Raw genomic sequence first — 13,116 nt, forward strand, 5'->3', positions numbered from 1 at the left:
GCCTGGGTGGCTCAGTCAGTTGAGTGTCTGACTCTTGATTTCGGCTCAGGTCATGATCTCACAGTTCATGTGTTTGAGCCCTGCATTGGGCTCTGTGCTGGCAGCTCAGAGCCTGGAACCTGCTTCGGATTCTGTGTCTCCCTCTCTCTCTGCCCCTTGCCCTCTCTCTCTCTCTCTCAAATAAATTAAAAATACACTAAAAACAATCAACTGGCCATAAATGCTGGGTTTATTGCTTGGACTCTCAAATCTATTCCATTGGTCTCCAAATGTCTGTCTTTATGCTAGTACCACACTAGTTTTATTGCTGTTGTTTTGTAGTAAGTTTGGAAATCAGGAAGGGTGAGTCCTCCGATTTTGCTTTTCTTTCTTTAAAAGTTGTTTTGGCTGTCTGGGGCCCCTTGCGTTTCCCTATAAACTTGAAGACTGGCTTTTCCATTTATAAAAAAAAAAAAAAAAAAAAAAAAAGCCCACTGGAATTGTAATAGGGAGTGCACTGAAGCTGTAGATTACTTCGGGGGGGGGGGGGGGGGCAGGGTGGGAATACTACCATCTTAACAATATTCAGTCAAAAAAAAAAAAAAAAACAATATTCAGTCTTCCAATTCGTAACCATGGAATCTTTCCACTGATTTGTCTTCAATTTCTTTTAAATATGTTCTGTAGTTTTTAGAGTACAAGTCTTCTATCTCCTTGGTTATACTTATTCCTAGGTGATTTATTATTTTACTTTTTTAACGTTTATTTATTTTGAGAGAGAGTGTGTGGGGCGGGGGGAGGGGCAGAGAGTGAGGGGAAAGAGGTTCCAAAGCGGGCTCTTAGAGAGCCCAATGTGAGGCTTGAACTCACAAACCTCAAGATCTTGACCCGAGCCAAAGTCAGACACTTAAACGACGAAGCCACCCAGGCACCTCCGTAATTCATTATTTTAGAGGCTACTGTAAATGGAATTGTTTTCTTCATTTCCTTTTTGGGTTTTTTGTCTGTTTTTGGCATGGGGAGGGGTAGTTGTTTTGAAAGTTTTTTGTTTTTTTTTTTAAGTAATCCCCACACCCATCGTGGGGCTTGAACTCACAACGCCAAGATCAAGAGTCGCACGTTCCACCAACTGAACCAGACAGGTGCCCCTCTTCATTTCCTTTTTGGATTGTTCATTGCTGGTGTATAGAAATACAACTGATTTTTGTGAATTGATGTTATACCCTAAAACTTTGCTGAATTCATTTATTAGCCCTACATTTTTTTGTGTGGATTGTATGCAATTTTCATTACATGGACTCATGTTCTGCATGTAGAAATAGTCTAATTCTTGATTTCTAATTTCGATGTCTTTTATTTATTTCTATTGCTTAATTGCATGGCTATGGCTTCCAGACAATGTTAAATAGCAATAATGAGAGAGATGTCTTTGTCTTGTTCCCAATCTGAAAAGGATAGCTTTCAGTCTTTCACCATCAAGGATATTGTGGTTGTGGGTTTTTTCATAAATGTCCATTATCATGCTAGAAGTCCCTTCTATCCCTAGTATTCTGAGTATTGTTATCATGAAAGGGTGCTGAATTTTGTCAAATGCCTTTTCTGCATCTACGAGATGTTCTTTTTTCTTTTTCTTCACTCTGTTAATGTGGTTATTACATTGATTGATCTTCCTATGATGAACCATTGTCATATTTCTGGGATAAATGTCACTTGGTCATGGTATATAACCTTTTCAGTGTGCTGTTGGATTTGGTTTGCTAGTATTTTATTGAGGATCATTGTATCTATATTCATAAAAGATATCACTCTGTAGTTTGCTTTTCTTGTGGTATCTCTGTCAGGGTGATGCTGGCTTCATAGAATCTGCTAGGAAGTTTTCCTTCCTCTTCTGTTTCTTGGAAGAGTTCGAATAGAATTGGTATCAATTCTTCTTTAAATTTTTTCTGTTAGGGGCGCCTGGGGGGCTCAATTGGCTAAACATCCGACTTTGGCTCAGGCTCTCACAGTTCATTTGTGAGTTCGAACCCCACGATGGGCTCTGCAACGACAGTGCAAAGCCTGCTTCAGATTCAGTCTCCCTCTCTCTCTCTGCCCCTCCCCTGCTTGCATGTGCATATGTGCTCCCTCTTGCTCGCTCGCTCTCTCTCTCAAAAATGAATAAATAAACATTTAAAAAAATTAGCAAATTTTTCTGGTCTTTCAGAGGGGAGCTGGGCTGGGGGTGGCTGAAATAGATAAAGGACATTAAGAAGTACAAACTTCCAGTTACAAAATAAATAAGTGAGAGAGATGAAACATATGGCATAGGGAATATAGTCACTAAGATGGTAATAACACTGTTTGGTGACAGATGGTGATTACACTTACTGGGGTGAGCACTGAGTGATTGTTGAATCATTATATAGTACTCTTGAAATTAGTAATAATACTGTTTGTTAATTACACCTTAATTAATTAATGACTTTTCTTTTTGGTGAGGTTTTTTTATTACTACTTCAACATCTTGTTATAGGTCTATCAATATTTCCTACTGGTTCTTGGGTAACTTGTGTGTCTCTAAGAATTTGTTCATTTCATCTGCATTGTCTAACTTGTTGGCATACAATTATCCATAATAATCCTAAAAATACTTTTAATTTCTGGGGCGCCTGGGTGGCTCAGTCAGTTAAGCGTCCAGCTCTATTTCAGCTCAGGTCATGATCTCGCAGTTCATGAGTTCGAACCCTGCATCCGGCTCTGTGCTGACAGCTCAGAGCCTGGGGCCTGCTTTGGATTCTGTGTCTTCCTCTCTCTCTGTTCCTCCCCTGCTCATGCTCTGTCTCTGTCTCTCAAAAATAAATGTTTAAAAAAGTTTTTTAAAAATACTTTTAATTTCTGTAAGGTCCCCATTTTCATATCTAGCTTTAGTAATTTGCATCTTGTCTCTTTTTTTTCTTAGTTAAGCTAAAATGTTTGTCCATTTTATTATCTCTTCAAAGAAAACTTTTCTTTTGGTGTCATTGTTTTTCTTTATTGTCTTTCTATTCTCTATTTATCTATGCTCTAACCTTTATCATTTCCTTCCTTTTGCCAGTTTCATATTCAGTGTGCTCTTCTTGTTCCAGTTCCTTACGGTGTAAAGTTCAGGTGTTGTTTTGAGATCTTCCTTCTTAATGTCGACATTTGCAATTATAAATTTCCTGTCGAGCACTGCTTTTACCGCATTCTATCCATTTTGGTATACTGTGCTTTTGTTTTTATGCATCTCAAAGTATTTTCTAATTTCTCCAGTGATTTCTTCTTTGATATGTTGGTTGTTAAAGAGTGTGTTGTTTAATTTCTGTGCATTTGTGATTTTTCCAGTTTTCCATCCGCTACCGATTTCTAGATCCATTCTTTAGTGGTTGGAGAAAATATTTTGTATGATATCGATCTTTTTTAATTTATTAAGATGTTTTTATGACCTGACACATGATCTATCCTGGAGAATGTGCCATGTACAGTTGAGAAGAATGTATATTTGCTGTTGTAGAGTGGAGCATTCTGTATATATTTGTCAAATTTAGTTGGTTTATAGTGTTCTTCAAGTCCTCTATTTCCCTATTGATCTTCTGTCCAGAGGTTCAACCCATTATTGAAAGTGGTATACTAAAATCCAACTCTATCTGTTATTGTAGAACTATTTCTCTCTTCAATTCTGTCAATATTTGTTTCAGATATTGGGGGGGGGGTCTGTTGTTTAGTGTTTATGTTTATAATTGTTACATCTTCTTTATGAATTGACCCTTCTATCTATATATAATGTCCTTCTTTTTGTCTTGTAACAACTTTTAACTTAAAATCTACTTTTCTTCCCCCCTGACAAAATCTACTTTTCTGGTAGTAATATAACCACCCAGCTCTCTTTTGGTTAGTATTCACATGGACTATCTTTTTCCATCCCTTCACTCTTAGCTTCTTTGTGTCTTTGTATCTAAAATGAGTCTTTTGAAATAAAAATAAAAAAAAAATAAGTGAGTTTATCCAATTTACATTTAATTTTTTTTTTTTTTCAACGTTTTTTTATTTATTTTTGGGACAGAGAGAGACAGAGCATGAACGGGGGAGGGGCAGAGAGAGAGAGGGAGACACAGAATCGGAAACAGGCTCCAGGCTCCGAGCCATCAGCCCAGAGCCTGACGCGGGGCTCGAACTCACAGACCGCGAGATCGTGACCTGGCTGAAGTCGGACGCTTAACCGACTGCGCCACCCAGGCGCCCCTCCAATTTACATTTAAAATGATTACTGAAGGGCACTTGGGTGGCTCAGTCAGTTAAGCATCTGACTTCAGCTCAGGTCATGATCCAGCCTTTGGGAGTTCGAGCTGCACATGAGGCTCTCTGCTGTAGCACAGAGCCCACTTTGGATCCTCTCTCTCCCTCTCTTTCTGCCCCTCCCCGCTCTCTCTGTCTCTCTGTCTCTCAGAAATAAGCATTTTTTAAAAATGATTACTGCGGGAAGTTGGGGTGGGGGGGTGTGCCTGGCTGGCTCAGTCAGTTAAGTGCCTGACTCTTGATTTTGGCTCAGGTCATGATCTTACGGTTCATGGGTTTGAGCCTCACATCGGGCTCTATGCTGTGTCAGCGCAGATCCTACTTGGGATTCTTTCTCCCTCTCTCTCTCTGCCCCTACGTCATGCATGCTCTCTCTCTCAATATAAATAAACTTTAGGGGCACCTGGGTGGCTTTGTCAGTTAAGCATCCAACTTCAGCTCAGGTCATGGTCTCACAGCTTGTGGGTTTAAGCCCCACACGGGGTTCTGTGCTGACAGCTCAGAGCCTGGAGCCTGCTTCAGATTCTGTGTCTCCCTCTCTCTCAGCCCCTCCCCTGCTCATGCTCTGTCTCTCTGTCTGTCTCTCTCTTTCTCTCTCTCTCAAAAATAAAGATTTAAAAATTTTTTAAATATATATATAAATAAACTTTAAAAATAAAAAAATGTTAATGATTGCTGATAATGAAGGACTTACTTCTACTATGTGCTGTTTGTTTCCTCTATGTCTTATATCTGTTTTGGTCTTTATTTCCTCCAATACTGCCTAATTTTATGTTTGACTGATTTTTCTAGTGTACAATTTTGATTCCTTCTTCATTTCCTTTTCCATACATTTTTTCAGTTATTATCTTGGTGGTTACCATGGAGATTACAAATGACACCCTAAATTTTAAAAATCTAGTTTAAATTAATATCAACTTACTTCAATAGCATACATTTACTCTACTTCTGTCCAGCTCTATCCCCTCTTTATTTTGTCATTGTCACAGGTGACATCTTTATTGTGTGCCTGTTAACATAGACGTATAATTATTATTTTATGCATTTGGCTTTTACATCATATAGGAAATAAATAAAGTTACATTAAATAAAAATATTAAATAAAAATAAAAAGTTACATTAAAAATACAGTAACAGTAGCTTTTATGTTTATCTATGTTGTTACCTTTACCAATAATCTTATCTAGGATATTTTTGTTTCAGCCTGAAAAGACTCTTGTTAGCATTCCCCGTGTGCAGGTCTACAAATAATGAATTCCATTTGTTTTTGTTTATCTGGGATTGTCTTAATTTCCCCTTCACTTTTTTTTAAGGATAGTTTTGCTGGATATGAAATTCTTGATTGGTAGTTTTTTTCTTTCAACACTTTAAAGACATCATTCCACTGCCTTCTGACCCCTATGTTTTCAGATGAGAAAACAGCATTAAGTCTAATTGACAATCTCTTGTAAATGACAAGCCACTTCTCTGTTGCTACTTTCAGGATTTTCTCTGTTTTTAGCTTTCAACCATTTGTTTATAACGTATTTCAGTATGGCTCTCTGAGTTTATCCTGCTTTGAGTTCTCAGAGCTTACTGGATGGTGTATATTCATGACTTCCAACAAATTTATAAAGTTTGTCACCATTATTTCTTCAAATATTTTCCCCCTTTATCTCTTTTCCTTCTGGGATTCCCATAATGTATATGCTGATATTCTTGATGGTGTCCTATATCTCCCTTAGTCCCTGTTCATTATTCATTCTCTTTGCTTTCTGTTCCTCATAGTAGGTAATTTTAATGTGCCCTATCTTCAAGTTTACTGATTCTTTCTTCAACCTACTCAGGTCTTCTGATAAACTACTCTTATGCTTTTCAGGTCCAGAATTTCTATTTGGTTCCTGTTTATAATTGTTTATCTCTTTATTGATATTATATTCTTATTCATACATCATTCTCCTGATTTCATTTAGTTATTTGTGCATGGTTTCCTTCAGCTCTTTGAGTATATTTAAGACAGTTTAAGTATTTTTCTAGGAAGTCTAATGTCTAAGTTTCCTCAGGGATGGTTTCTATCAATTTCTCCTCTTCTTTACTATGAATAGGACATACTTTCTGGTTTCTTTGTATACTTTGTAATTTTAGATGAGAATTGGGAATTTTGAATGTTAAAGTGGTAACTATGGAAATCAGATCCTCCCCTACAAAGGAATTGTTGTTATTGCTTCAGGAAGGTTGCAGTCATCTGTTTATTTAGTGCCTTTCCCAAACTATTTTTATAAAAATTATAATATTTATTTTGTGTAGTCATTGAAGCCTCATTTTTTATCTCTGTAGTCAGCCAGTGACCTGACAGAGATTTTCTCAAATGCCTGGATCCAGAAAGGAAAGGAATGGAAAGGAAAATAAAGGAAAGGGGTGTCCTGTTTCTTTAAAACTTCTCAATTGACACAACTGGGGAAGACACTTCTGCAAGGCCTATGGGAGTTGAAATGATGAGCAGCCTCAGTGCATACCTATTAGCAAACTGCCAAGCAGATCAAAACACAGAACTCTGATTTTTTTGGAGGACAAGTCGCTGTTGCCCACACTTGAATCAAGTAGCCACACCATGAATGTGGAATGATCCATCTGACTACCTGCTGTGGGTGTGGGGGGTGGTGAGCATACTCAACAAAAGCATCTTCCTTCATCAATCACTCCCTTAGATACTGCAAGTGTTCAACTAGGCTCCAAAGTTCCAAATAATTGATTCTGAGAGCTCTTGCCAGCTCAGTAGTTGTTTCAGTAAAGGGACCAATTCCTGGAGCTTCCTAACTTCACTGGATAACTTCACTTCACAGTGATATCATGGAAGTATCACTCTCCACCCCATATTAGTCTTGATCCCACAGGAAACAGATGGGAGACTTAAGACAGGATAACTCAAAGAGGGTGTATTAACAAAGGACTATTTACAAAGTGTGGATGTATGGGAACCACAAGAGAGAGTGCAGTAACCAAGGACTAACAGCAACCAAGCTGGTACCACCTCTAGGCCCTAAGGGTTGAGGAAAAGAGGTGGTTACCAGGCACTGAAGGAAGGGAAGAGTTGTGCTAAGGTGGTCACCTTGAGAGGAGGAATGACATTTGGTTGAAGGACACAGCCAGCCTGAGGAAACCTCACAAGGAGGAGAAAGCAGAGGATTAAATACCTTGATTTCTCTCTCTCCCTCTGTCTCTCCCCCCTCCACCTCTGTCTCTTTCTCTCCCTCTCTCCTTTCTCCTCCTTCTGGGCTTCCCTATTAGCCACCAAAGTCTGAGTGCAAGGGGGTCCAGCTGATGTGAGAGTAAAGAAGGTTGAAGAGTAGATCCCAAGATAGCCAGACAGGTCCCCAATCCCAGGATGAGCTCCAGTCTCTAACTTTAAGACCAAAAGCACCATATTTCTGGCTATTTTAGAACAGTCAATTTCCCTACTTTGGCCATCAGTGTTCAGCAGGATGAAGGTTCAGTCAAGAATCTGTTATCATCATTTTTAATGGAGTGTTAGGTCTAGTTTTTTTATACTTTGATTTTATCACACTTGAACTAAGATACAGAACTATCGAGTTCAGCAATGGATACCAATATTACATAGTGGTCAAGAGCATGACATTTGGGGTCTATATCTCAGCACAGTGACCAGCCACATATATGACTTTGGATACCATTCTTCAGCCTCTCAGCATCTGTTTCCTTATCTAAAAAATGAGGTAATAGGAGTACCTACTTCTTAGAGTTGTCCCAGGGATTTAATGAGATAATACATGTAAAGCTCTTCAAACAGCCTACCACAGAATAAATCCTCAACTGCAATATATGTTAGCTATTATTGTGCCTCCAGCTGTTCATTACTTGGCACATGCCCCCTCCAGACCCCACAATTATTGGTCTATTTTCACTTTCTGCAAGATATCACATTCTCTTGCTTTTAGGCCTTCATACATCCCTCTCTTTCTGCCTAACTAATTCTTATTTTTAAAACAATCAGATGCTTTTTCATATCCATCCACTTCAAAGGCTGACAATACCAAGTGCTAGTGAGGACAGGGAGCAATGAGAACCCTCATACATTGCCAGTAGAAGTATAAATCAGTACAACTACTTAGTAGCAATTTGGCAACATCTGGCAAAGTTCAAGATATCTGTAGCCTACATATTAGCAGTTACATTCCAAGGAACATACTCTAAAGAAATTGTCACATCTATACATAGGAAATAGGTACAAAAATGTTCAAAGCAGCATTGCTTGTAATAGCAGAAATACTGGAAAAAAACGTTAGTGTCCTTCAATAGGATAATGGATGAATATCTTTAATATCATAATGTATAATTGTACATTGGAAAGCTATCTCACAGTTAAAACACCTACATGTAACAACATAGGTAAATCTCAAAAATATATTGTTGACTAAAAGAAACAAGTTTCAAAGGAGATGTACAGTATAAAACTATTAAAAGCTTAAAATATGCAAAAATGCTATACATTGTTTATGGATACATATTTATGCAGTGAAAGTGTAAAAACATGCATGAGAAGGATAAACACCACATGCAGGGTGTGCCTTTATGGAGTGGAGGAGGAAGGAGCGAAAGGAATGGAATTGGGTGGGATTCTCAGGAAGTTTCAACTGTATTTCTTTTCATGAAGCTCTGCAGTAAGTTTAATTATAATATGTTAAGATTCAAGAAAAGTGGGTGGTAGTACAAAGATATATCTTCTATTAGTCATAAATTTAAATAAACCAAAAGCAAGATAAAGAAAATGGGAAGAAAATCTGTATCAAAAGTTTTGGAATTCTAAGTCCACTAGTAGTCAAGGGATTATACCCTTTCCCACCCCACCCACCCTCCTTCCACCCCCTCCACCACTAAAGATTTATTTTCTATAGACTCTAGCCCAGTGGAAGGCAGTGGGGAGACACAGGGCTAATAATGGGATTAAGTGGAAGTCAGCTGGAATTCAAAGCACTCTTCCCTACCCCACATATAGTCTGGGAATGCCAAATTTATAAGCTCCCAATGCAACTTGAAGATTCTTCTCCAGAGAAAAGACCTCCCAATATTGACCTTTATGGGCCCCCAATGAAATCTAGCACATCATTGATGCACCTTATGGTGAAGCCCATTAATCCAGTGCTTCTCACAACATAATGTACATTTAAATCCCCTGATAATTTTGTTAAAATGCATATTCTAAATCTGTAGTTTCTAATGGAGACTGAAATTGTGCATGTCCAAAAAGTTCTCAGATGAAGCCAATGCCGCTGGTCCCTCTTGAGTAGCAAGGCATCAAGGAACTCATCCTGCCCATATACTCAAGTCTCCACTCAGTTTTTTTAGTCTCATTCTTTAGCAGTCAAACAGACTGCTAAAGTGGCCAGACTTTAGAGGATGGCCATTAACATAAAAGAAAAATACCTAAATAAATTAGCATTAAAAAGGACCCAAAGAAACAGATCATAGCAGAGAGCAGAAGAAAAAATAAAAACAAACACGCTGTAGCATCCAGAGAGATAGAAGATATTCCTGTATTCCTGTCCATAAAACAAAGAGAGAATAATATGGGGTGAGGTCATTCATTAAAAAGGTCTTGGGAAATAAAGATAGGAAAACTGAAACTTAAAATGGTTGAAGATAATGACTAGGCAATATCCCAGAAAAGTAGGACAACAAAAACAAACAAACAATGGGTAGAGAGTTTTCAGTTTTGCAAGACAAAACAAGTAATTGTATAACAATGTGAATATTTTTAATGCTACTGAACTTTACACTTAAAAATGGCTAAGATGTTGGGGCACCTGGGTAGCTCTGTTGGTTAAGTGTCCAATTTCAGCTCAGGTCATGATCTCGCAGTCTGTGGGTTCTGTGGGTTCGAGCCCCGCATCGGGCTCTGTGTTGACAGCTCAGAGCCTGGAGCCTGCTTCAGATTCTGTGTCTCCCTCTCTCTCTGCCCCTCCCCTGCTCTCTCTCTCTCTCAAAAATAAAGATTAAAGAAAAATTTTTAATGGCTAAGATGTCAAATTTCATGTTATGTGTATTTTACTACTATTAAAAATAAAAGTCAATCAAACAAACAAACAAAACCCAAAGAAATAGGAAATAGAAAAGAAAATTAAAGGATCAGTCCAGAAATCAAATTTCTAAGTAACAGGCATTCCAGAAAGAGAACAAAGAAAATAGAGAAGAAATGATCAAGGAAATAATTAAAGAAAGTTTCCTCCCAAACTGAAGTACATGAGTTTCCCTTTTGTTTTAAAAAAATTTTTTTAATGTATATTTATTTCTGAGGCAGAGAGAGACAGAGCATGAGTGGGGGAGGGTCAGAGAGAGAGGGAGACACAGAATCTGAAGCAGGCTCCAGGCTCTGAGCTGGCAGCACAGAGCCCAATGCGGGGCTCGAACTCACAAACCGTGAGATCATGACCTGGGCCGAAGTCAGTCGCTCAAACGACTGAGCCACCCAGGCACCCCTGAGTTTCCCTTTTGAATGAGTGCTCAGCACAGAAACATTAAGAGTCATAGCAAAATGCATCATTATACAATTTCCAAACAATAGCTTAAAGAGAAAATTTGAATGCTTCTAGAGATGGGGAAGATACAAAGGATCAGGAATACAAGTAGGAATCAGACTTTTTAAAAAAATTTTTTTTACATTTTTTTTTTTTTTTTTGAAAGAGAGAGAGAGAGAGAGCACAGCACGGAAGGGGCAGAGAGAGAGGGGGACACAGAATCTGAAGCAGGCTCCAGGCTCTGAGCTGTCAATACAGAGCCCGATGCAGGACTTGAACCCACAGAACCCACAGACTGCAAGATCATGACCTGAGCCGAAGTCAGACACTTAACTGACTGAGCTAGGCGCCCCAGGAATCAGACTTTGTATATAGCAGCCCTGAAAGGTCGAATAACATGAAATAATACTCAAAATTATGAGGAAAAATTATTTTCAAATTTGAAATCAATAACCAGCTGTTAAGAAAACAAAATTTAACCGAGTAAATTTGAAGATTTAATTGGCTTTATTAAACAATTCATGAATCAGGCAACATCCCACCCAGCAAGTAGAGGGGAGCTCTGAGGGGCTATAGAAAAGGACAGGTTTCAAAAGGCAGGACAAGGAAGCCCTGAAGAGAAAAGAGGATTATTTCAGGTGAAGTCTCACCTTCACTTGGGAACAAAAGGGTCTTAGTAGGTGCATTACCTCATCTTCCTTTAGGGGATCAAGAAGGTCCATGACACTAACCTGATTGGTGCTGATCAGAAAATTCCTGACTAAAGACTAAATTTCTGAGGGAGGTTGAAAGTGTAATTTGGTTTGGTATTAAGCCCTTCTTTGCAGAGTTGGCCTAAGTAACACGAATTTGGGTTTCTTTTTTCTTTTTTTTAGTTTTTTTTTTTTTAATGTTCATTTATTTTCATGAGATAGAGAGAGGAAGAGCTTGAGTGGGGGAGGGACAGAGCAAGAGGGAGACACAGAATCTGAAGCAGGCTCCAGGTTCTGAGCTGTCAGCACAGAGCCCTACGCAGGGCTCGAAATTGTGAACCGCGAGATCATGACCTGAGCCAAAGTTGGACGCTTAACCAACTGAGCCACCCAGGTGTCCCATTTTGGGGTTTCTTTTTAACACAGTCAAACTACAATTCAAGTGTTAGAACAAAGATATTTTCAAATATGGGGGCACCTGGTTGGCTAGTTGGTAGAGCATGTGACTCTTGATCTTGGGGTCCTGAGTTAGCGCTGTACTTTAGGCATAGAGATCACTTAAAAACAAAAAAAAAGCTATTTTCAAATATGCAAAGATTCCAACAACATAGCCCTTAATTAAGTCCCTTCCTTAGGAAGTTACTAAAGAAGGTACTTTAGCAAAACAAGGAAGTAAACCAAGAAAGAGGAAGACATGGGATCCAGGAAATGGGCAAAACAGCCCAGAACAGCAGTGAAGGAAAATCCCAGAATGACAACTGTACAGAAAGTCTGGAGAGCAGTCAATCCAGATTGAAATAAGAGACAGGAGGGCTCTGGGACAAAGACCCCAGAGAAAAAGTGGAACTTATGTATTTGAGTATATGGAAAATATTGCTAGACTTTGACAAAGTCTTAGAGTACTTACAGAGGGGATGGGCAGGCAACTGTAGATAATATGGGAAATTGACAAGAGAGAAAAAAGGCAATAGTTAACTCTAAGAAAAATGAAGGGCTGTATAAGCTAGAAGGCATGGTTGTAATGTACTTTGGAGCTCATTGGCAAATAATATTTGCATACATAATAATTTAAATGCTGATTATTGGTTTCACCCAAAATTGTTACATAACTTTGTGGGGGGCAGGGGCAGAAGTGAAAGGTCATGTTCTTATCTATCATAGCAGGAAGTCAACAGATAATGCTTAAAATTAACAAATCAAGAATAGTAAAAGCAATTGTTTCGATATATGGATGGAATCAGGATGAATATGTAAGAGTTAAAGATATTGCCTTTAAAAAGTAGGCCAGGGAACTGCTTTTTTCATTACAAGACTTTTAGTTTATGTATGTATTTTTACACTATGTATATGTAGTATTTTAATTCAATAAACATTAATGCTAAAATGTTAGCCTATAAGAAATGTTTTAAAGAGCTGTGTGGGCCTTGATGACAAGGACTAGTTTTTGTTCATTTTTTGGATTTTCCCACTCTTACCCCAAGAGTACATAGCAGAAAATAAGTCAGTGCAGGTAGAAGAGATTTAACTAAGTTTGTTAGATTCCCCCAGAGGATGGAAAATACAGAACAAGACACACAGACAGAAGGTGCAGATTCTGGATACAGATGAGTATGAAGGTAGGTAGGTCTCTGGAAGAGGTA

The sequence above is a fragment of the Panthera leo genome, chromosome C1 (genome assembly GCF_018350215.1).
Source record: "Panthera leo isolate Ple1 chromosome C1, P.leo_Ple1_pat1.1, whole genome shotgun sequence".
Lineage (NCBI taxonomy): Eukaryota > Metazoa > Chordata > Mammalia > Carnivora > Felidae > Panthera > Panthera leo.